Source organism: Cataglyphis hispanica, chromosome 4 (genome assembly GCF_021464435.1).
Source record: "Cataglyphis hispanica isolate Lineage 1 chromosome 4, ULB_Chis1_1.0, whole genome shotgun sequence".
In the NCBI taxonomy this organism is placed as follows: domain Eukaryota; kingdom Metazoa; phylum Arthropoda; class Insecta; order Hymenoptera; family Formicidae; genus Cataglyphis; species Cataglyphis hispanica.
Genome location: NC_065957.1, coordinates 4,333,270 through 4,359,791, shown reverse-complemented (window position 1 = coordinate 4,359,791; position 26,522 = coordinate 4,333,270). Strand labels below are relative to the sequence as shown.

General features: G+C 35.3%; 1 protein-coding gene across 3 annotated transcripts in view; it reads left to right on the top strand.

Annotated features, from left to right (window-relative positions):
* LOC126848721 (obscurin-like) overlaps nt 1-26,522 on the top strand; it is a 150,920-nt gene that overhangs the window by 77,698 nt on the left and 46,700 nt on the right. For all 3 annotated transcript variants that reach the window (XM_050589829.1, XM_050589830.1, XM_050589828.1), the window contains one exon: nt 8,332-8,415. The gene's annotated coding sequence lies outside the window, so the exon portion shown is untranslated. The remainder of the gene's footprint in view (nt 1-8,331; nt 8,416-26,522) is intronic.

Genomic DNA, 26,522 nt, shown 5'->3' with positions numbered 1-26,522 from the left:
ATAAAATATTTAGTAATTATAATCGATTATAAAGGTGTTTACTTGAAACATTTATAAATTTATGAATATATTTCTAAAAAATAGAAACTTGATTTTTGAGACACACAAACATTACTTGATATTTAATTTTACATATAACAAATTATTGAATGTGATAGATATATCGAATTATTTATTTACAATTGCATTAATGTTAATTAAATGTGAAAATAGAGGAATAAATTTCTTTATGGCTATACGCAAAGTTCTATACAATCTTTCCATAATTGATAATTAATTAAAAATGAGAAAAAAAAACTTAATGAAAATTAAATTAATTTTTTCCAGAAAATTGTTTCTCATTAAATTTTATTTTGTTTAAATTAATTAATCTGTTTTAATATATCAATATATTGTACACAATAATTAAAATTTTTTTTATGTATATTTTAAAACGCAAATAAGGGTTCAAAAAATAATTAATTTTTATCAAACAAAAGTTTAATTCATAATATACATACAAACGATATTATGCGTAAAAGAATTTAATTTAAAAAAATTATACTTTATTCTTTTTTTTATATCAAGCAAAACTAATCGCCGAATATCATAGGCGAATAATAATCATTTTAATTATTTCACATGGACGAGAAAAATTTTGCAGTAAAGTTATATTACTTATAAAACAGAGCTTGTAACAAAAATGTAGATTTTCTTTTTAATTTAGAAAATTACTTAGAATACATACTTAGAACTTACCTGCTTTTAATTTCATCGAAAAAAGATAAATAATTAAATAAAAATAAAAAATAAAAAAAAACGTTGAGCACGTCAATATAAAGACCCAAAATCCTTCGAACAAGGCAACCGTCGCGGTGGTTCTTGATCCTTTCGAGCTCACCAATTACGAGGTACCCATTTTTCTCACTTTGGCCGGATCAAAAGATCTCCTGAAATATAAGATGCGAAAGCGAATTTATATCCCTTTTGCGGGGAAGGGGCGCAAAGGAAAATAATTAACCAGCTATGCGTTTTCCTCTTCTTTTCGTATCGAGTACCTCGTTGACAACGAAAATTACTGCCTGCGCCGGAAAGACACCCCCTCCGTTCGCGGGCCCTTTTCTTCTCTCATTACCGGTTCGATAGAGTAGCGTCACGTTCTAAGTTTTTGTTTCACGTGGCGGACGAAGAAATTCCGCTCGTTCCAGCACGTATCGCCGCGTTCCGACCGTTCTTTATTAGGACGCACATATATAACGTTTTTTCCGGCAATTCGATGAAAATGGGCAACGGCGGTTGCTCGCTATTCGCACGTTCGATCGGAGGATTCGTGAATTGAGAAGGAAGATTCCTCTCGATCAGAGACGATTGCTCTTCTCGGCAATCTAATTTCAAGCTGCACGCGCCTAAAAGGAAGAAACGATCATTCTATCTCGAGAATAAAGAACTCGTTTTGCAAAAAGAGGTACGTTTTCGTTTCTCTCTCAAAACGCACATGTGAATGCAATTTGTTTCAAATCCCGCAAAGGACAAAATGAAATCTGTGATATTTGCTAAACAACTTTCGAAGAGATCGAACTGTCTCTGTCTTTTACAATAGCAATTTTTCATATATTTTACTCTATAAATTTTTCAGTCATTTTTATCAACTGATGCAATTTTACGCGTCGAATATTTCTACACAAAGATAACTGACGCTGTTATTCGTTATCAAAATAACTGCTGGGTTACTTAAAAGGAGATGCTATAATATCGCTGTTGTATAATCGTAGCTATCTATTTATATAAATGATTATCGCTCAAACGCTGGAATTTCTGAAGAATTCTTTGATGTATATTATTATCGAAAATTCAATCCTATTTCGATTTTGAATATCATCGCATTATCTAAACTGTCTTGCCAGTCTATTTGTTCCAATTCGTAGTTTCAAAAATGAAAAAAAAAAAAAACGATTATTCAAGACAGTTACAATAATGATCTAGCTTATAAAAATAATGATCATGCACAGCGGCGATTTTTTATTCTCGTTCGCGCGAAAGTAAATAGAGAAGCGTATATGGCCTCCTATATATGTCGCTACAAAGCCAGACTAAAAATGTTAGGTGTCCCTGTAGATTATGTCACCGTTGCGCGGAGGCAGGGGCATTTCCTATCTGCACGTATGTAACTTTTCATACTCAGAGCGGCGGGGGCCGCGACTGCAGATACGCACGACCCGGTAAGAGAACAGCGCCCCATAGTTTTCTTTTTTTTGTTTTTCTTCTTTTATCTTTTTCCAACCGTTTCACGAGATAATGACAATCTATGGAACTACCCGCTGCTTTCTCGTCATCACCCTCCGGCGCGGGTATAAAGGTGACAGTTTATACACACGTTACTATGTACATCGCATCGAGTCAGAGATGCATGCGCGTGTCGTCGACGGCCGCACGTACTGCATTGCGAGAATAACACGTTGACTGTTTTATTACGCCTCCTTCTATCTGACCGTTACAGCGGGAAAATGTACGAACTCGGGTTCCTTTTTTCTTTTTTTCTTTTTTTTTTTTGTTTTATCAGTCGGTCAACATGCACCGAAATGACGACTGATTCGCGAGATAACGGAAATTCTCGCGACCCCCGCGACCCATTAGATGAGAAAATAGAACAACGTACAACAAGAGCGTGTTGGACGTTGGATATGCAGTCATATGGTTGATTACAGCCATTCTTTCCTTTCTCTTTTTTTCTTCTCTCTCTCAGTGCAGAATCTTGACTCGAGCGGAAAAAAAATGTCTCATTCAAGAGAAAAAAAAAAAATATATATATATATATATATATATATATAATAATTTCAATTATTTAAAAAAAAAGAAAAAGAGGAACTTTTCCATGTTAAAACTTGATCGGTCATGTTCTTTAGATACGTAATGAATTTATGATAATAATTTGATAACTGCTTGACAAATAACAAAAAATCATTAAGATTATCGTTATTACTTATATGTTATATATATATATATATTTCTCATTTACACGATGTTTTTAAGGACGCTTACATAGCAGTAGATAAGGGCGCGTATATTTCGCGCGGAGTTAATAGTTTCCAGAGAACATACTGACTAACCGGGAAATACAGTGTAACTTGAGATCAAACTTGAAATAACACGGCTGTAATTAACATGAATGGAAGACCAGTCATTGATATGAAAAAGTACTTAATAACAGTCGGTGCTTGAAATAACTTGAATACAGATTTGAAAATATTTTTACACAAAAATCCTTTTTGCTTAACTGTACGAATAGATGATAAAATTTTTAGAAATTAAATAAACTTTTGCAAAACTCCCGCGCCGAATGTACGTCTATCGATTACGTATCAACTAAATGTAATTCACGAGCTCTCAGAATTCTGCCATGTAATCGTTTGTCCGAATTGATTGCCACTAACAAAAAATACAATTCTGTATTTTTTGCGTTCTGTCAAGTAAAGTATAATTGGTAATTACGTGAACAAACGGAGGTTGCAACGGCACAACTTTTATCGCGAACGTGTGCGTACAGTCGCGCGCTCTAATGCAATTCCCTCGTTATCCCGCGAGTCTCTCGCGTTCCGCTCACAATTCCAACGGATTTTTTTTTCAAATCTCCACTAAAGACATCGACTGAACTGGGATTGCGGCACGGATGTGGAAAAACAAATCGCGTTACGCTGATTATCTGCGCCGAGTCCCGGAAGCCAGAGAGAATATCGAACAGCGATGCGATGGCCGAGAGGATGACGGATATGTGAGACAGCGTGTGACATGCAGAAAGAGAAAAATATTTCAAAAGCTGCCGACGATGAGAAAGAAATGTAGCTGCCGTCGTCGTCAAATATGTTGAAGTCGTTTTTTAAAAGTCGATTTTTAATTCGTGAAAAAATGTTTGTCGAAGGTATACACATGTGCATATTGTCAGAAGAAAGTTTTCATTTATGCGATCTCGCGCGGACTTGAATAAATCTGTCATCTTTTTTTTTTTTGTAAAAATATACTTGATGCGAATTATATACGCTTGTACAATTAGATACGCGAACAGAATCTTTCCAACGTTCTGAAGATCGAGTTTTCTCATCGGAGTTTTTAATTCGATGTGTCAATTTTGTTTGACGCGCAGAAAGTGTTTCTTTTTATCTCAAATGATAGAGTCACGAAGCCTTCTTTCTATTAACTCCATCGTTTTCAGAGTTTTCTGCAAAATCGCTTACAGACTGATGAGTTCAATGCAATCCTCTCAGAGTAAGAATTTCAATCGCTTGATATCGCGAATCTTTTTTCGGATCATCGCATCGAGACAGCATCGACTCAAGGTTCTTATTGCAATTTCTATTGCGACGTAAATTTATCGCAATTTTATTCCATGTGTGCATGTAACTCTCTTTGGGCTCGATAGCGCGCAGGAGATATCGACGAGAGAAAAATATTTCTCTCTCCTTTTCATTGCATATTTTTTCTGGAGATGCTATCCTCTCGTACGCGCTCCTTTAATAATATTTAAACGCAAACACAACTCTCTTTCGCTCATTTCGCCATTATTTCGATATCGCGATACAGTACTCACAACGTGTTTTATTACATGTGTATAATGTTGTATAATGTTTCCCGCCTAGATTTGAAGAACAATCACAATTACAATAAGCCTATTGGATAAGATCGAGAAATACTGCGTGGGTTTAAAGAGATATACGATTACTATATAGACGATTTCTTTAAGTCAATGATCCAAAGATTGCACAACCGCTAAACAGAACGGTTCCGAAACGGTCCTAAAAACTACCATCAAAGCGAGCAAGGTACCAGGACCTCTTCTGACTAGCGAACTGTGTCGAGTCGACATAACTCGACTGTTCGTGAATCGATTCAGTCGTTTTCCGCCCGTCTCATCTTCGTTTATCTTGTTCACTTCTCTATTTACGTTATCGTTTACTTTGTGCTAGGCAAAACAAACGCGATGCGATGAGCGAGCGGAGAAACTCGCCTATTTTTCATGCCATGCAATTCAGACATCCGGATGTTACTCTATTTCTATTTCCGGTTTGCTTTGTATCCGGGAAAACTAATATCGCTGTGTTTTTGATGCTTTATACTCGCGTCATCGATGACAGATAAAGAAGATTAAAAATGACATTGCAAATATGTCAGAATTTTTATTGTACAATTTTTATCTTGGAGAATTTTTATAGAAAAATGTACAAAAAGTTTGTTATAATTATTACAATTTTTTAAATAAAATGTGATGTTTTTGCTAACGAAGAGATATTCATCGAGAAAAAAGTTCAGAAAGACTGTTTATATAATCCAATGATAGCTATGTCGTATTGATTACAGGAAATATCTCATTCCCTTATCTTTATGCAAATGTGGATTGCAAAAGTTGAATATTTAATGTGACATTTAATTGAACGATCCTCTTAACTCGATTAAATAAACCTAACGCATCGTTATCCAATATCTTTCTCTTTGCCCTCGTAGAACATTGTTTTTTAACGAATTTTTTGCTTTGTATTTTTAGTTTGCTTTCCATTCGATAAAACAAAGCCACGTGAATAGCGCGCGCGCGCGAATTTTTCAGCAATTTTTCCTTCGTATTTCCTATTCACTGTATACTTTTCATTATTTTTACTATTCTGGTTTTATATCTCCTTTGTGCCAATAAAAGAAGACATTAACTTTTTTATCGGTACACTCGCTGAAACGCAGTGTCATCGTCGCTACTCTACTTCGCTTCTTTCATCTATCTTATTTATCAAAACACTTGCTTACTTCTGTATTTTTATCTTATTAATTTATCATTTTATTTTATTTTAAAATAAAGGAAATATATATATATATATATATATATATATATATATATATATATATATATGTTATAATGTAAGATAAGATATCCGATTACATAGAAGGATTTTTGCAAAATTACAAATTATATATTATATTTATCAAACAAATTTACAAAGTAAATACATTTTACTTATCGACATCTTTTAAAAAAATTTAATTAATCGTGCTTTGGCATGCTGTTAATTTTAATACTGCTAAATTTATTGGAGATACATAGCAATCAAATAAAGATTTTTTATAATGATCTTATATTTTATAGAAGCACACTCTTTTTATATAAGAACTAAGACTTTAGATTACTAATTATTAAGAGAAAAAAAGCCGTATAGAGCGAGATGATTTTTACTTCAAAATATGTATTTATTGGCTTGCTTTTTTAATTTTATATTCAAAAGGAAAATAGGAATAAAAGGAAACATAAATAAAATAACATGTGACGAAAAATTACCACTCAAATTGTCAGAGAAACAGTAATACCCACGCCTCTGGTTCCTGAACAGAGAATTTTGCTCTTGTAAAAAAATATGATATTCCAAGCGTGTTGCAATTATTATTCGACACGAATCCTCTCTGATCGGATCACCCTTGTTTTATGGATGAAAGGAAATGATGAAAGAAAATGAGGCGGCTAAAACTATGAGGCGGCAAGAGAAACGGAAAACGATTCGGGAGAAATATGAGTCCCAGTCTCGGATAACTCAATGAGATTGAATTTGTCCCAAGTAATAAACGAAATATGTGATTTTATTAAAGCTATGCATACACCTTATTCAAGCTATAGAAAAAAGCCATTGTATCGATAAACTTTGACATGACATTATGGTAAATATGACATATATAATGTTAATTAAAGAAAAGATAATTATCATTTGTTCTATAATTTAAAAAATATTTTCTGTGGCAAATTTAATGACAATTATAAAATAGTACATTATAAAATTACTCACTTGTACAAAACGTGATAAACAATATATATATATATATATATATATATATATATATATATATATATATATATTCAAGAATGTCATCTTTGTGAAACGGATCTCGAATAGATTTGTGAATACGATCGGGAATATGTCTCATCCTAGCAAAAAGAGACATTAAATTTAACTGTTAAAGTTTTCATTATGAAGTAGGTGCCTTTAAATTATACTACGATAGACAAGCAATTTGAGCAGCGCAAGGATTACGTTGACAAGAATATCCGATAACTTTGTGCAAAGTCCAATTCATTTATCTTGCGATTTAAAGCTTGCAGACAAATGTTCCAATTTATTTGTATTAAAGAAGATAACAAGAGAAAGAGAGAAAGACAGCCTCGTGATATATGAGAAATAGATCGTATTACGATAAAAAATTTATAATAACTACATCACTTTCATAAGCGATGAGACGCGAAGAATGTTAAATTGCAAATGTAACGAAACGCGAAATACGAATGTGATTATGTTTAATAATTATAATATCATGGTAATGTGGCAATATGTAAAGACAAAATTCACGCCTCAAAACAGATATAACGAATTTCATGCGAGAGAGACGGAAATGTAAGACGCACATTTATATGTAATCACATACGCGAATTCATATTCATCATTGATAACATTAATGATGATACAATCCCCATTACTCTCCCAGTCCATCTATACATAACACGCTACGAGAGCATCGTGGCTACTCAGGCCGCGCTCTCTAAAAGTGGCCCATCAGAGAGCTTCGAAGTAAGTTTACGCTTCTCCGTCAACAATGGCAGAGGTTAAAGGTTTATGGGAGCTAGATGGATGCTGTTGAAGATGCTGTTTTCAGCTTAACGCACAGTCACTATTAAGTACGCGCAAGTACTGTTTTTACGACCCATTATTATACGCGGAAGTTTATTATCAAAAGTATTAGATAGTTTGTTATCATTCAAACGAGTAATAATATTTGTCGTAATTAAAATAGCAGCTATTAACGCGATGAAAAATTTGATCGGGGAAAATAATTATGCAATCTTATCTCTCTTTTTCATTTTCGCTCTCGGTAATATCTCGAGAGTGAATATCGAAAATTTAGTTTAGTAAGTCGTCGTAAATATGATCTAACAGTTCCCCAGACGACTCAATTCGACGAGAGTCACGTCAGCCACGTCATCGTGTGAGATATCCTGGTTCAACAGTAAGATATATCGAGCGATTCTCGTGTAGCAACATCGCCGCAAATGGGATACACGCAGCTTTCGCCTGCCAATAATTTTTGCTCGAAAGGATACTTGAAAGTTACTACACACGAGCGACGTTGATTTATATCGGTCGAAAGATCGTTCTTCTTTCCCCGGAGAGCGAATTAACGGCCAACATATATAAAGTAGACTTACACCTAATCCTTTTGCTCGTGTGCGTTTCGCGACTATTAATATAATCAGAGATATCTCCATTTAATGTCAATTTCGCTGCACATCGTGCAAACGCACTTTGCGCTAACCTTGTGTTACGTTTTTCGTTGCAGTTCAATGGAGCACGAGATGTTACATTTCATCGCGCAAGGATCTTGAAGGACGTCACAGGCAAGCTCCACAGCATCCAGGATGCAGTGAGTAGAGCTTCAAATTATTCGATTCTATTGCACTCGATTTTTCGATCGAAGATTCATTATCGTGACATTTGCACATGTCGCGTATCATCTAAAATCCACGGGGTGGGCCTCGCTAATGCGCGTATGCGCGAACGGCCGCACGCATACGGATGCGTGTCTACGTGATCGAAATTTCGTACCGGGCCGTTTACGGGCCGATAATCAATGCGAAAGCGACTAATCAGTTATCAGCCGCGCGCGCAAATTGTCGTTTGGAGTGACGCAAATTGCCGCCAGCGAACGCCCCGAATGGAAAAGTGCGTCGTACATATATACGAAGGGTCGGATAATAAAGAAGAACGCGAAACCTTGTTACATCGGTAAATCCGATTAAAATTCACGATGCGGAATTTGCGCATTACGCGCATGCCAATTTGCCAAATGTATGAGCGCAAGAGCAAAAATAAATGTATTTAGGTATCCGCGCCGAGACTAATGCCCGGATGGCGAACGCGCAAAAATATCTCCCGCGAGTCAAGATGAACGATCACATTCGCAGTTAATCTGAACGAGGGCTTCGCCCGATGTTATTACGTTAATTGTTGATTTTATCAACGCATCGCGTAATGTTAATACACGTACTTAAAACACATATACGCGCCCCGCATAATATTTTCAGAAAGTAACTTAACATATATATATATATATATATATATATATATATATATACATATACATATATGTATATGTGCATAGTGAATATACGTACATAAATATATACGTCGGCGTGCTTGCAATCATTTCGTTCGCGTATTTATGCATCGCCGCTTTGTTCGCGGAGGACGCTTGATTGATTATACCTGAGTTTGCCGCTAATTACTCAACGTAACATTTCGATTACCACACGCAACGGTTAACTACATCGGTGTTTCGACTGATTAATATCAGTCGAATTATTTAGATTAATGTACGATATATGACGACAATGGCAATAATACAGAAGATTAATAGAAAGGGTAATCAATTACTGCAAAATAATTGCAATTTATTTTTATAGTTTTAATATTTTAATCGTCGCGTAAATCGGCAATAATTTCACGTATTAAGGCACTGCCATCGACATGATGATGACTTTAATTTTATAAAACGGCACATTTTTTTTTTTTTGTAGTATCGTTATAATTAAGAAACCTCCCTGCGGTACGGCCATAAAGAGCGATTAAGCTAATTGTTGGCCCTATTAATGCGCGTACACCTGCAATACTATACATTCTCGGTAACTCGATCTAGATGCACACCGCACGTGTGCAACGCGAATCCGCATTTACATTAGTGGGCATCAATAATTCTAGCGTTATCGCGGTATCAATCTATGCCGAACGAACTGTAAAATAATCACGATCATGTCACCGATATGATGTATCATATCGCGGGTAACTCAATTAAAGCGCGCGTATTACATATTTTGTCATTCACAGATACGCGTGTGTGATAAAGCAATAATAATACAACCGTCTATAAATACATTACGATGAGCTCTCGCAGTTAAAATGAAAGATTTAACGTTAGCTAGATTAAAATAGGGACACGGCGCGATTTTCCATACAACGCGAGCGACGCGTCCCACGGTTGGAATACTCGAAAATGCCTCTTGCAATGGAGCGCGACGATTATCCGGCCATTACCTTAATTGCCGGCACCGTTAATGCGCGTATAGTTATTCGGATGGTCGACGTTCTACGCACGCAGGTCACCGGATATCGGTCTTGCACATCGCCGTAGGTCTGGCTCCCCAGGGAGGCGTAGCTCTCGTGAGTGTCATGTCGAATTGCCCGGGACAAACGGGATCCCGGTGAGTTAAACGAACAGATCTCTGAACGGGGACATCTACTACACGGATGCAACATTAGATTTCTGCAGGAAGGACCGGAGAACTTGGTCTATAATCTGTAAATCGGGATTGCAAGCGAAACTCTCGAATTTCGAATCTGAAATGTTAGTTGCGTGAGTGCGATAATATCTATTCGTCCCAAATTCTGCTCTAAGGATTCTGAGAAATCTTACTAATGTATCCAATCTTCTACCTTGCGGGAGACATGGTAAAAGTTAGCATTTAAACGTTTCATTCGATATCTTAACTCTATGTTTAACTTTCAGTGAGATTAATAATTGACAGAAAACGGGATGTATTTAAAATTCAATAAATTTGAAAGTCTACGATGTAAGCGATTGTCTTGGAAATTTCGCGTTACAACTTAAAAAAAAAAAAAAAAAAAACATAAAATAGGCAGAATGAAAAGCTATATTTTCCAGTCAAAGTTGTTGAGAAAAGTGATTTTACAAAATAAATTTTACAAAATAAAATTCCAATGTCGAGCGTAAAGAAAATTTAAGGACGGTACTTTGGTATTTGGACGCGGCATTAATAACTGGCGAGTGACGATAGAGATCGGATGCCTGCGAATTGGCGCCGGGTGTATCGCGTGTTGCGGTAACCGATTAGAAATTCCTGAAGGGTTGTCCACGAGTATGCCCGGCCTGTAGAAAGGCATCTAACCGAGTATCGTCGTGGCTTGCGCGTAAATTATGCACTGCGACGCATACTATGCGTCATATTGCCCGTCCATTATCGAGAGCGCGCGACGAACGAGCTACTACGGTGAGATGCCAAGGCAGCATGAGTGTAATATCGCTGATAACCTCCATCACACCCTGGCACCGTAAACCCATCTTCCTTGGCGATAGTTAACGTTATCGACGGCATTACGTGTACTAGTCGACAAAGAGGCAGCACTTATCTTACAACCGTAATAAGGATTATTTCAGGCACGATTACGAAACGCATTACAGGCAAGCCCCACATTTTCGCAAGTGGATTTTCGAGAGGAATGAAAAGCTTTCACGAAATATAATCTTGAATTTTCATATCGGCGGAACAAAAAGATGGTACTTATATATTATTATTATTATATTATTATGATTATATTATATTATATCTTTTATTTTATTATTATTTTTTTATAGTCCTAATGGTATCTATAGCTCTAACAATCCTACTTGCTGGCTGAACCAGCGGAGATTTGAAATACATATCCCCTTAAACCGCGTGCCCTAACTGCGTGCCGTAATCGTACCTTATGTAACTCTCGCTACGCATTTTGAGTATTGATCCCCTATTTTGCGTAGCCTATATCTATTCTTCAGGCCAGTTGGATCTATCTTTCGTTGCCCCACTTACTTCAATCTCTAATCAGAGATAAAGAAAAAAAAATACACATTCCTTCCATAGCCGGCTATTTATTGTTGTCGACAAATAAGCACAAAACTTTTTTCTTGTGCTGATAAGGAGATAAATTCCTTCTTTTGCCAGGCGATTATTGTTGCCGATAGATGAGCGTAAATATTCCACGCTCTTTGACGATCGTTCGTTAGACGTTCATAACTTTATTTTGACTGAGACAAAGCAAAGTTATCAATCAAAATTTTGATTAAAAATTATGATAAATTATGACAGATATATAAATTTGATTGAAATTAATATAATCAATTTACATAATTTATTTAATAATATATATAATAATAACATATAATTTATAATAAAATAAAATTATTTTACACAACACATATGCCATTTATTTTCATATTATAGGTAATTCATATTTTAATTGATCGATTATTTGGCTTTATATCAGTTAAAACAAAGTTTAGAAACAGTATCTGGAAACAGATTCTACGATATGAATGAGCTATAAAAAATTAGAATAAGATTAATGATTAAAAATACATCACGTATATAATTGATATTGAAATAATTGATGAAATAAAAATTACTAGCGTTCTTTTTTATTTAATAAAGCAAATAAAATCTACAAATTGAAAAAAAAAATGTTTTCTGTAATCTTCCTTCATTTAGATTTTAGTTTACTTTTGCAATAGATGCAATGCATATCAAAAGAACTTATTAAAAGTTATTCAGTTTTAGCTCATCCATTTAAAAGTAACGGATTTATTTACAATCTACAATGTACATTTACAATCTATAAATCCGTTATCTTAAAAATTTTGTCACTCACCTGTGACCACCTGTGAGTTGAACGCTCACGCACACTATCAAGCGCGCGGCTCACCGTCCGATTAAAGATTAGCGATGATTGACCAGACTCAATAATAATTCTTTTATTAAGCGTTATACAAAAAAATGATAAAGAACTTTCCAGCTTGATTTAATCCGCGCTACCTGCACATTACGGGTAGGGCAATTATTATCAAACACCCTGTATACACATACACACAAAATAAATGGCGCGCGCGTAGTGCGCGTTTATAGTATTCTAGTTTACTAAAAATTGTTGAAAAATATTATTTCTCTCTTTTTTTCTTTTGCAAATTACTCATTTTTCTTTTGCAGTTAATTTCAGAAGGTATTCATCAAAAGTTTTTGTTATAAATTAGAAAAAATATTATAACTATTTTCATTTACAAAGATCATATTATTTTGTAATACTTTAATTCTTTTTATAATCCGGATTTATTTATTTGATTTTTCAAACAGTATAAACGTACGAAATGTCTTTTTTTTTAATTTTGATAGTTTTTTGCTACTTTTGTACAGCCGAAATATCGTTAACACCAAGACTATTATAAAAACTACACACGTAAAGGCAATGGATAAAAATATTCCTCACCGAAATTATTTATACACACTTTTTATATCTAACATGTAAAAAGATTTTATTTCAATATCTCGTATAATAATAATAAAAATTTTCACTTAATTAAAATTTAAATAAAATTTCTTTCTCATCGATTGCTTTTTTATGGTATCATCGAACAACGCCCGCCTGATCAAAATTGAAAGAGTCCTATCGTGCGGAAAGCTCATCTCTTATTAAATAATGTCGGTGTATGTAACACATGACGCGTTTATAGAATGACATTACGTGAATGACAGCTCACGGCGAATGGATTTTCCACGTGTCAATAAACGAGGGTACAGGATAAAAGATGGATGCTTGTTACAACTGCATTTTTATTGATATTCGGATTACAAAGAAGCGTTAGATTGGAGAAGAGTCGACCTGAATGAGACACTGACGTTGATATCCTATGAGTGCGGGTTATTGCAACGCGGTTGGGCTAATAACGACACACTGACCTCGTATATCATCGTTATCCCATCACAATGACATCATTGCCATTGTTCCAGCGGTCACGGCGACGAGAAAGAGATAATTGATCAATCAACAATCGCGGGAGAGGAAATCGTCGAACGCGCGCGAACGAAACGCGCGCGTTCTTTCTCTTAAGAAACAAATTTTGTCATAAAATCCGAGGCAAGGACGCCGTTACTTAAGAGCCCGCATATATTTATATAGTCTCGCGCGGTAAACTATAAATTGGAATTAACCCGGAACGGTAGAGCAGAGAGCGAGTTTGGAAGCTTTCCAAGAAAGCGTGGCGCGTTATTGACGTTACGAATCGAGTTAAAATGCGGGTAACAGAAAAGTTGCGGTTGCGCATGCGGCGGCGATGGTAAGGTTAAATCAAAATTACAGAAACTCCTTAAGGGTAAACAAACGAAAAAAAGAAAGAAAAAGAGAATGCCGGGGTCTGTTCCTTCGGTGCATAAAGCTGAGAAAAAGATTCAACAGCATAGTAAAAAAAATTAGTTGTTAATTAAAATAGTTGGTATTTCTATTTTTTTAATTATTACTTATATAATATCAATAATAATAAATATAGTTGCCAAAAATAATTATATATTATGATAATTAGAAACAGTGTTGGGCAAAATTTATTTTAAATAAGAAATAAAAATATAACGAATAAATTCTATTTATTTATTATTTACGAATAACGAATTAGCTAATTTTATTTATTCGCGGATAATGAATAAATTCCATTTATTATCAAATTTTATTTATTATTAAATTTTATTTAATAAATTTCATTTATTCGTTATTTTTTAATTCGTTATTCGAAGTTTTTAAATAAAAAGACAAATAAATTTTTCTTAATAACTTTTATCTAAATTTGATTTTAATATCTCTTTTCTCAAACATACTATTAGAAATAAATTTTGTGGAAGTGAAGTAGATTAATCATTGTGGCATATGAGAAGTCTCTCAATGGGAGCTGAAGAAAATATCGGCGTGAAATTTATAATTAATTTACATATATAAAAAAATTATTAAAAAATTAATAACCGTTTCAAAAAAGAAATCAAAAACATTTTTCCCTCAAATTAAATGACAAATTTTTTGTACTTTAATCTTTGCTTGAAAATTAAAATCATCATAAGTCATCAAACTAGATTTAATCATGTGTCACTAACATGTACGTGTCACTGTAAGTATTAACTTAATAAAAAAAATTAAAAACAACAATTACGAAATGTCAAATTCTCTTAAAGATTAAATAAAGTATTTGAACATTTCTTTGGGTTTTATATATTGCTTTAAAAAGCAATCATTTAAAAAAATTGTTATATAAAATAATATTTATTTTATTTATTCACATAAAAAAAATTTTTATTTTGCATAAAAAATAACTAATAGTATGTTCCCTTTATCAAATAACAAATAAATGAATTGAAATCGGATAAAAAATAAACAAATAACGAATAAATATCCGTTATTCAATTAAAATTTTATTTGAATAACGTCCAACATTGACTAAAAGTATCTTTTTTTTTCTCTCTTACAATTAGTGTGTAACGCAGGTGCGAGGTGTTATATCTGCTTAACTCGAACGTGGCATGCAATTAAGTCGCGAGTTTATGGCGCGCCCGGTATAACCACCGGACTGCGTTACAATGAGGGGAAAAATGCAACCTAGTACACGTCGTTATACAATTAGCCTTTCATTACATTTGACGTACATTAACATTGTTAGCTTCGGAAGCTTTAGCGACCCAAGTGACGGCCGCTCAACCGCCAGGAGTCTCTATATACGCGAGAGACGCGCGAGCGTGAAATTTCGTGTCAATGCTAAATCGAGCGAATCCGCTATTTTGATGTCAATTAATATTCCACGCGTTCCACGCTTTGTAATAATCGCTTTACAGGAAACTCCGTTTGCAGCGCAGTGCGAACTTCAGTTCTCTCACAATAAGGCGCAAGTGCGGCTTAGAGTTTACGTTTGTATTCTTCGCGCGAGCTATTGGGATTGCATAATTTATGCAAAACTTATGCACAAAGATCTTACTTCCGAATATATAATGTGGTTTTATTTATAAAACTAGGTAAAAATAGACTCTATATGTACGTATATATTAAAAAGGATTATACATTTATTTAAAACACGGTGTAGCACAAAAGAGCATAATAGTTGAGATAAAAATTGATTTTATCTTTTTTTAACAAATTTAATATATATATATATATATATATATATATATATAACAAATAAAATTTTTTTATGTATTTTTTCTCTCCTAAATTATATTTCACGAGTTAAGTCAAACTATTATATTTGCGATATATTTTTGGTAATAGCTAAGAAAAATATATAGAGGAACGGAAAATCATTATGCTTAAGATCCATTAACGTCCCAGTTTTCGGAAAAATAGATCAACGATCAGCTTTCCGCGAAGTTTGCATACGCGCAAAGATTTCTTATCCGTCTATTATCGTCGACCGCCATTAATGCTCCTGCATGCTTTTTACTGCAATGGCGGAAAATGCAGCGATTCTTGAATTTTTAATGAGTTTTATATTCGCGAGTCATTTCTCACGTTTGTTTTAGACATAAAATAAAAATGATGGTGCATATATTGAGCTATAATTCCGAGAGAGATTATTAACAAATTTAAATCCCTTTACAGTTTCTGCATAAAATGTATAATGCGCAAGTCAAATTTTGAAGTGTCATGCGATAAATCCGATACCCGAATTTGATCATATCTACGTAAAAACAATTGACAAAAAAATTCATCTTTTCTAACATATTTTCTTAATTCCAAGTTTTGCGATTTATTATATTTTTATTGAAATACTCGCGTTATTTGTACAATACAATTATCCAGAAGTGCTTTTCACGACGATATACTTCTTGTTTCAATCTCCTCGTTTGTTAATTGAATATCTACTCGAATGAATATCTACTTGAATTAAAACTTGCTCGAGGGCGACTTCTTCGCAAAGCGATCGCTTTGTAGTTTTATGTGAAAGCTGTTCATCGATTAACAAAGTGGATGCTCCAACCACGCTTAGTTGCCCATAAACTTTCTATTGACAAGTATCGCCCATGATTAACGAGAGAGGGTACTTACGAAGTTGCTGCAAAATCTTGGCTACTCGGGAAGGGCCATCCATAATCCTTGCTCGCAAAACGCTCACTTCGATTCGTAACGATTCTTAATGGCCGCGAATTCATTCATTGGTATGCGTATACAAATTGCCGAGAAAGTCTGGCGTAATCTATCCCTTTTCTTCGCACGGAGATCCCAAGAATCCCTTTCCGGGTCAGTGTGAAAACTTTTTCCTTCAATCTGAGAGTCCTGAGGATTAGCGAGCAATTTTTGAGGGCGTTCATGCACACAATGTAAAAAGTTCTTTTTCAGTCAAAGTGATCTTGCACAAACGTCACTCACTTGCGTACGAGAATTCGATTCACATCAGTGCGATTCATTTCATGTATATAATTCGTTATTATTGTTCTGTTTACTCCTTTACTTAATTTTTATAGTTTGCTTCTGATGGCATTTTCTCAACGAACAATTTTAGCAGTTCCCGAATGTAACATGTTTCCAAAAGTAACACGTTCTCCGTTATTCGAGATCACTGACATATTTGGCAACGAAATTCAATCCGTTGACCGGATTTTCCACTCACGGATTTCCGGAACGAATACCACAATGTTTACGGTATTGTTGCCAAATAGCGAAAATCTTGTCTATCGATCCATTCACCACTGGATATCACAAAGGGGAAAAAAAATCTCGTGCAAAATTTTCGCAGCTTTATACAAAGCTTAAAACACAAACAGTAAAATTATACTGGAATTATGCATGCTCTTAATGATTGCGACTTGTGCGATAATCAACGCTTAATTATGAAGCGCAGAACGGTGCGCAAATAAAATTGCGTTGCTCAGTAATAATATTTTTCTTTTTACAGTTCTACGTATCTCTCTCTCGTTACGTATAATGTATATAATTAATCGTATATATTACATTAAAAATAAAATTGAAAATCTTGAATTGGAATACGGCGTGAAATATATATATATATAATTGGCGGACTTGTAAGAATTGATTTAACAGAACTCTCGACGCTCTTTCCATTTTTTTTTTTTTTTTTAACAATTTAAGAACCATTTTAATGGCTCTATTCAGGCATTTTGATTCATTTCTTTTTTTGTACCACAAGACGGAGAATGCACATTCACGAATACATTCGCGTATCCCAGCTGCTGCCACTTGGTCGCATCCGCTCCTAAGCTTCTTCTCCGAATTTCCCGCACGACATTTAGTCGCTCCGCGAAGTGTAACGAGAATGTAATTTTCCAGGACGCATATTATTATAATCGGCAGGACGCATCGTCTCCGCGACTTCCCCACCTCGTTTGTCGTATTCGGCTAGATGCGAGCGTTCATTACATTTTCGCGCGCGCTGTTTTCCCTCCCTTCATTCAGCCGCAGCTGACTCTCCCTCGTTAGTATTCATCTTTTTCTCGTATTCAAATTATACAGTTCCCTTAGTGATTTCTCGGTCGCCAGGGCTATTCCATTTCATATTTCTGCAAACTATAACGACGCAAGAGCATTCTGCATGTCACTTTACGACAGCATCTCGCATCGTAAACTAGTACCGTCTTCTGACTGTCGTCGGGTTATTTAGTTCGGAAGAAATTGCAGATTGTCGTACGAAGTCTTCTCATTTTGTGGATGAAACGTTACCTCAAATAGCTTGAGTTATTTCAAGAGTTATTCTGCTTGGAAAGTTTTGAAAATTTGTGGAAAATACTTTGAAAAGTTTCGCGCTCTTTTTTTTGCTTAAAGCGTTGTTCACTGCGACAAGACTCTCGCGAGAGATTAATAACCCACTGCGCAAGGCACTCAAGAATGGATTACATGCAATAGATAGCGATCGTCTGTAGAACAATGCTACCGGCACACTGGATGTAATTTATCACAGCGCACATCATAGTGCAGAGGGAGAGAGAGAGAGAGAGAGAGAGAGCGAGAGAGCAAATTTGTTTGCTTCTGTTAATTCGACGTTACACATCCTCGCCGCGCTAAACCTATCATCTATCAAGAATGAGTACACATCACCGAATATATCGGATGTATCGATATCCGATTATTCAATAATGCGGTCGATAATATTCACTTACTATTATTCAACATATCAAATAAAATTAATACGATTAGATAATACATCGAACTGTAAAAGAGAACTTCTATTTATTTTTGCTTATTCGGCTGCGGTACGCGATGACATTGTTGAGGTAACATTTGACATTATTTGATATTACGAGAACACGCTCCACAAGATTAATATCTCACCGCTAAAGTGCACGGAGGAATGGATAGTAGATATTAGGTAGATAAGTAGAATTGTTCTAACAACAGTAAAGTAACATCTTCATCAATTTGTCATGCTGATGTTACGGAAGCTAGTTTGCCGCCTAGCAATGCAGTACGCAAAACTGTCATCTCTGACAACACACGGAGTATTGACTTAAACTTTTTCATAATCTCGTTCAGAAAGCTGCTGCGACACATATTGTCGGCTAACTCAACAATCTTTTTTTCACACAATAAATTTTGCAAAGCATTTTAATGCAATTATTTTGAATGATATTGTTTCTCGTTTTTCTTCTCGCGAAATTTCTTGCGAAAAAATATTCCACAAATGTCACATCATCGATTATATATGTCATCAAATTATTTTTTATATGTATAACAAATTAAACAGATAATATAATAAATATATAGCAAATTAATATAGATTAATTATTAAAGTGATATGCTCAAATTCAAGCCCGAAAACAAGCATGCAATTTGCATAACACGGTAGAAAGCTTATGACATGTATTCTGACACGCGTGTTAAGTTAGGATGAAACCTTAACCGCCGCGACCGTACAAACTAGCAGTTCGTTAGCCCGAGATCGGGCTTCTCTCATACTTGTCAGCTTGTGATATCTATCTTTCAGCTATTCCATCTCCTTCCATCCTCCTCTTTCACCGAATACCTTCTCGCGAGAATGAGGGGAGAGGAAGCACTCGTGTTCCGAGTTTGTCCCGAGAGTTCCGCGATTTAATATTCGAGCATGTCGCCTTGATATTCAGTGGACAGATATTAGCATGTAGAGCAGAACGCGTTATGGATCAAGTTTCACGATGGATTTTACTTCCGCTCCGTTGTGCATCGAATTCTGTCGAAAACTGCCTGGAATTTTCGTGCTTTTAACAAGCGACATTCGAGTCGCGGCTTAAAAAAGAGCACGATGTTTATCACGCCGTGTCAATAATGATAGTACAAAAATACGCGTCGCGAAAATTTAGTATTAATTTAATGCTTTTTACTTATTTATTTATTTATTTTTTTTTTTTGATTGTTACTATAAATAACGTTTAGAAAAACTAAATGCTTACTTATTAATAAATTTGTCAACTTTTTTACAGTTTATTATATTAATTTTAAATGATAGGATTTTTATACTCGTAACAGTAACATTTGGGACACTTAATTGATGTAAAATTCTTGTATTTTTATTGAGATGCGCGCTCTTGAAAAAGTAATGGATACTCGAAATATATATATATATATATATATATATATATAATTTTTTTTTTTTTTCATTGTCGCGCAATAAATTTAGGTATGTAACGAAAGTTATTGGCAGTACGAGTCACTGTATCTATTCCATTCCCGGTGTATCGATAAAATTTCACTGCTCGTAAAAGTCATAGAGGCATACTCTCGTCAATTCCGTCCGCCAATTTGAGATTGGAGGAGGTGAAATCTCTTTCACGGTCATGCTTGTCGCCGCTCAATATCTTCGATTGCATAGCGTCCCACTGGATTAATTGATCCCTCCTTTCATTCCCTCCTGCCTCGAGCTTTATTTTGCTTTTTTTTTTTTTACACTCGAATATAGCTTTTTAATTGCATTTGCGCGAATCTCTTATTTCTTCTTTCTATATTTACATTTTTCATAAATCCATGAGCACGTAGTCAATGCACACATGCATTTTACTAACACAATTGTTTTTCCTTTGTATTTCATTAATATTTAGCAAATTATTAATAACTTATTATTATTACTAATTATATATTTATTATTATTCATTATATTGACTAGTCTTTCTTCCAATTTATTTTCACTTTCTCGCATTAGGATCAATGCGCTAACTCCGATGACTCGTAAATTTTGATGGCAATTACTATTCGATCGGTATAATTCACACGCGCCTAATCCATTTTCCGTGAACTAAGTAAAGAATTTCCACCATGCAAAAAATATGCAGTGTCATCAAATTGGACCATCGGCTTCGCATTTCCATGAGAACGGACGGGCAATAATTACACAAATCATTACTTTTTTTTTATATAATCACTGATAATCACTGAATCGGATCATCCAGGATTTACACAGTCGATTAGCTAAAGGCTAACTGACAGTTTTTGCTGTTTACTACACGCATCTATCTAAAAAAAAAAAACGGTATATTATATCACATTAAAGTAGTTTCAATATGTAACATAGTGTGACGTGTGATAATGTCATTGGCAGGCATATCATGTTTTACCTTTGCGTTCATAAATTTCGAGGCGACATGTTGATGAATCGACAGTGCGCTCAATATCTCATGTCAGTATGTAATATCTCGGAAAAAAATGTAACTTTTCAGGATAAAGAGAGGGTTTTTTTTTTTTTTTAATTTGCACACACACGCATGTACACGATGTAATGTTATTTACTTCGCAGATTATTTATATTTCTGCCCAACGATACTTTATACGTTATTCTAACACCAAAAACGCTCGATGAAGAGTCGCGCGACCGCGGCTACGGGCAAGGGCACCGGCGGACGGATACCGTACATTGCAATTGTCATCGATAGATAGTCGAATTAACACGCGATAGGATAAACGCCGATTTATGAGTCTGCGCGTTCTATCGGAAACCTCGGCCTGCAAAATTTTATCTACGGGCAATAAAAGTTGAATGCGCGGGAAACGATCGATATATTCCCGTTACCAACAAAAGCTTTAGCCGCTTTCGGATCTCGCGAAAGTGCGCGCGTTCGGCTTATCATCGGCCGAAAATTTCATAGGCCATTTTCGGCTTACAAATGCGTTTATTTATCTCATTTACGATCAACATATAATCGGTATTATTATCCCGGATAGATAGTTGCCTCTGTCATTGCGACTACTTCTCTCTACCTTTCCTCGTGCCACTTTTCGTTCTTTAGTACACCCTTTACATGCTAATGTCCCGCTGCTGAATATCATACGAGCGGCTTCTGAATATGAAATAGTTTGAAATTGGAAAGAGGGAACGTTGTCTTCCGATGTGCTTTATCTTTCTCAACGAAGTTACCGTGACGCGGACGAATGGCTGGTCTACATCCCTGCCTATACTTATCGTAGTTACTATTCTCTTAAAAAAAAGACGTGGAATAAAAGGTAAGAGATAAAGCTTGAAATCTCATCGCGCTCGCGGTGATTAATTAGGCGTCACCGCTTGTAATCATTCGCATTGTATTATTATTTTCGCGGTGAATCATCGCGAAGCTGTACTTTAATATTTAATATCGACGTAAGGCGACGTGTACTCGTAAAATGAATAAAGTAATAATTACATTATATTCAATTGCGCAGGAAATATTAATTGCTTTCGTATACGCGCGGAGGTTTACGACTTGATGCAAAAGTAATTTCCGCGAAGAAACTCGGTACTCGTAGCAATTTTATAATTTTATTTTCCAATGATGAAACCTATATACAAAGCTATCGGAATCGGTATATCGGTGTGCGTGTGTTAGCGATAATTAATTGAAAATTTGCCGCCTCGCGATCGCTCTCTTTTTAAAGCGTCGTGTGGAGATCACACGTGATGTCACTCTTGTACGGTAATAAATTATCGTGCGGTCGAATCTCATTATAATTAATCCTCGTGCTCTCCTATTCCCACATTCCCCGCGCTTAATACTCCGCAACGATGTAACCTTGTAAATTGTCGTGACTTAATCCCAGATACGATATACGTTTATCACATACAGTGAGCAGTTGCTTTACTAACTCGTAAAATCGTTGTTGTCGAAAAGATTAAATTAAAAATTTATTATACATCCGTGTATCAATGAAGATTGGATTTACGAGCGGCTTAATTTATTGCAGATTATAAACGAAAGGCACGATGATGATATGTACACGTGAATCGTTCTCTTTTTTTAACTTATAATATGCTAGATTTTATCTTTGAAAACAGAAAATGAATAGAGAATCTCGTTAATCGACTAATATCTTTATTTTCATATCCATTTACGCGTTTACGTATACACATAAATTAACGTCAAAAATGTGTATCATCAATATTAATTATTATTAATTATTAAAAAATAAAGCACTCGTAGATATTGTGCATTCGATATATGAATACATTGGGAAGGTAGAATCACAAGTTGATAAGATGAGATATTTCTACTGAATTTGCATTTCAAGTACTTCGCAAGCAGGCGCTTTTCCAGAAGCTCTCAGCGCAGCAGATCATTTGCGATAAAAGATCATCGCGCAATGATCGAACGTGCACGCACGGTATCATCGTATGCAAAAGCGTGCGGTACGAGCTGATTCGATTTTGACGAAGCTACCATCTACACAGCTACACTAGAAATGGAGATTCTGGAAATTTATGGTTTTCATTTCTTGGACGGTGGCGGACGTGTTACTCGCAGTGTGTACGTGACGAAAATATTCAACGAGCCGAACGGTTGGCCACATCGTGTTCTTCTGAAAGGTACACGACGCCCGTGCCAGACCCGCTATAACGTACTTCGTTATGTAAGTAACGGGTTGTAACACGCGGTAGCGATTTCGTGCTACGATAGGCGAAAAAGATATTTCCTTCATCGGTTTTCCATCTCTGCGCATCGCGCGATGCGAATTAAAATGCAAGATGAAGCTCTGCAAAATCCGTATATTTGATGATATCACTTAAGATCAAATTAATATTCTATTAAAATATTTAATTAACAGATTTGAGATAGTTCTTTAGTTTTGATTTCTCTTATTATTTCTCTCTTCCATCTCATGATTGTATCATTAAATTTGACGTTTAAATATTGTATTCTTTACTCTTTATCGTATTTACAATTCTCAACTCGAGTTTCAGCTTTCATTTACAACCACTTTGATAACCACTTCGATCAAAAGTGCAGTATTATAAGAGCCGAAATATTGTAAATATCAATCGTAATGGCTCGCATCTATTATTGTCCTTTTTCAAAGCACGTTTGCGATCCCGAGTGAGATAAATGCATTATTACTTCACTGTAGCGCTCTATCGTAGACATAAATAAGATCCCTTTCCACGGTATAACAGTCTTTCTACCGAAGGCCATCGAAATAGATCGAGATCGAAAGAAAACACAGTATATCATGCCGGGCACACTAGACTCTATCTGTTTGTACACCAAAGTATGAATCGACCGCAAAAGTATCTCGTCTGGCGAAAGAGGCCCATTTCCCAAGACGACGTCCGGTGACTGGTTTCGTCATAAGGATACGCTAGAGAAGTGAATTGGGTCGGCGCTCTTTCGACGATCGATCCCAGGTTATACCCAGGCGTCATTGAACTAAGGGAAGTTCAGAGTTCATCCGGATGTCGCGAGCGCGTCCTTGGAGACTGGAGCAAAACGCTATAATAGAGTGGCATTGTCATATCTACAAGATTGCTCGATCTAAGATCAGTTATGATCCTGGCAAATATTTTTGAAAAAAAGAATGACTGCAATCATTAGTAACGAAGCAATATTTAAAAATTTTATATTAAAAATGTTCCTTTTTAGACAGAGCTTTTTTTTTACTTATTATAATAAATTATAAGGATATCGACAAATGTGTAGGCGTGTATATGTCGCATTAAATTGGTAAGGCAATATTTTGCGAAAAACAATTTAGCCGCGTGGGTAATTAAAGGAACAAAGTAAGTTTGTTGGTGTCGGAGATTGTAAAAAATAAATGTTCTCATTACAAAGTTTGTCTTTCCGCGTTCAATCAGTTAGAAACTTGGTAAGAAAGTTCGCCATTCGATATTCATCCTCAATTTTATATTCGCTCTTAAGTTACGCCTAGTTTCTCGCATCCCAGGTGCAATCTCGATCAAGCTTCTTGCATCCGCGTATGCATATAATATATCACTTTACGCTCGCGACATATTGAAGAGTCGTTGTAAAAACGGCTATAGCAAACATCATTCGAGAGATGAGCCTTCCACTATGAGAACACAAGACTCTCTTTGACATATTTTAAATCCGACTTTTTAAATCCGATGATGGGATTTCATTTACTTCGCTCTTATTACGTTTGCGTGATAGCCGCGAGTACGCGGGGCTATGTACGTGCATAGGACGAATATATATCGCCAGAGTTCCTTCACACAGACGGGCAAAGAGCTACGAAGAGACTGGCGGAATTTTCCCGGGGGAGGCCGGAAGTAAAAGCAATTGCCCCACGGTACAAAGAAGGCTCGTCTTATTTCTGCTATGGACCGCAGACTCCGTGCGACTCCAAGAAGAGATTATTATCCGTTACGAATCATCGCGAACAAGTAGCGTTGGTGACGTAAAATGAAAGATGAAAAGAGAATCATAGCGGAAAGGAAGAGACTGAAGAAGAAACAGGAACGAAAGAGAAAAAGAGGCTAGAAAGAAAAGGCGATGTTAAAAGGAAAGAGCAGAAAAGCCCTCTCAACGCCCCGTTGTCGTCGCCAGTCCAGAAGCCGACCTATTCTACTTTGTCTTTCCTGAAATTCCTTGGATTCGCACCGTAGAATTCCGTGGAAATGTCGACGAGGGCAAACGTAATGCTTGAGTGGCTAACCATTAAGGTCTAGGAACGACGACGTGAAAAAGGAGGGAATAATTGATATAGACATATTTATGCTAAAACGTGTTATGTCTTGTGATGATGTGCATTATAACAAAACAAGCACACTTCTGGACTCTAGAAGTTTAATTATCAAACTTACGATTTCAGCTTCGTGAAAAATAAAAGAGCTTTTCGAGAGTGGAGTTGGACGCAATATTGTTGTATCAATTACACAGAATATAGTCCAGTAAGAGAATACTACTTGAAAGTAATACACATATTTTTTTTTTAATTTAGAATTTATATTCATATTTCTGTGCTTTTTACATGTTGGTAGAAGACGAGGAAAGTTTCAAACAAGCTCTGTATATAATTAGGTAAATTCAGTAATTATAAAGTGAAATGTATTAAACAGAATAAAACTCGCGTGTTATAATTTTAACATTATAAGACCGTTGCCAAATAAGAAAGGTCAATCAATTAATTAAAGTTCTCAAACCTAATAATGTGAAAGAATTTTTTTATGCAGGACAATTTTCGAAAATGTGAGATATCACAAAAAAGTTCAATAATTATTTGTATATCGCTAATCGAATCAAAGATAAACAATGTGCATGACTAATAAACAATGTTCTTGGCAAGATAAAGAAGTTTTTTAAATAATATATAATTTAAAAATATGCTGTCATCTTATCATCTCTGTCATCTTGTCGAGCATTATGAAAAATGTTAATTTTGTTGTGTATTTTTTGCATCAAATATAGTTGAAAGAAAAAATTATGAGACGTTTATGTAGTCAAAACGTGCTATATAAAATCTGGAAGAGAAATTAATTTTGAGAATATAATGACAGTGTCGGCGTGATTAACATATCTATAGCAGCGAGATAGAGAAAAGGAAAAGAAATGGAAAGAACGGGTTGGAAGATGAATACACCACCGATAAGAGTTGAAGGGGTTAAAAAGAACAAAACTGCTCGCGACGACGAGCTTGAGATTGAAAGAAAAAAGCTGCGGAGCACACGGGATGAAAAGGCGTAAGAACGCCTCAGGTGTCATTGTCGTAGTTCTTACG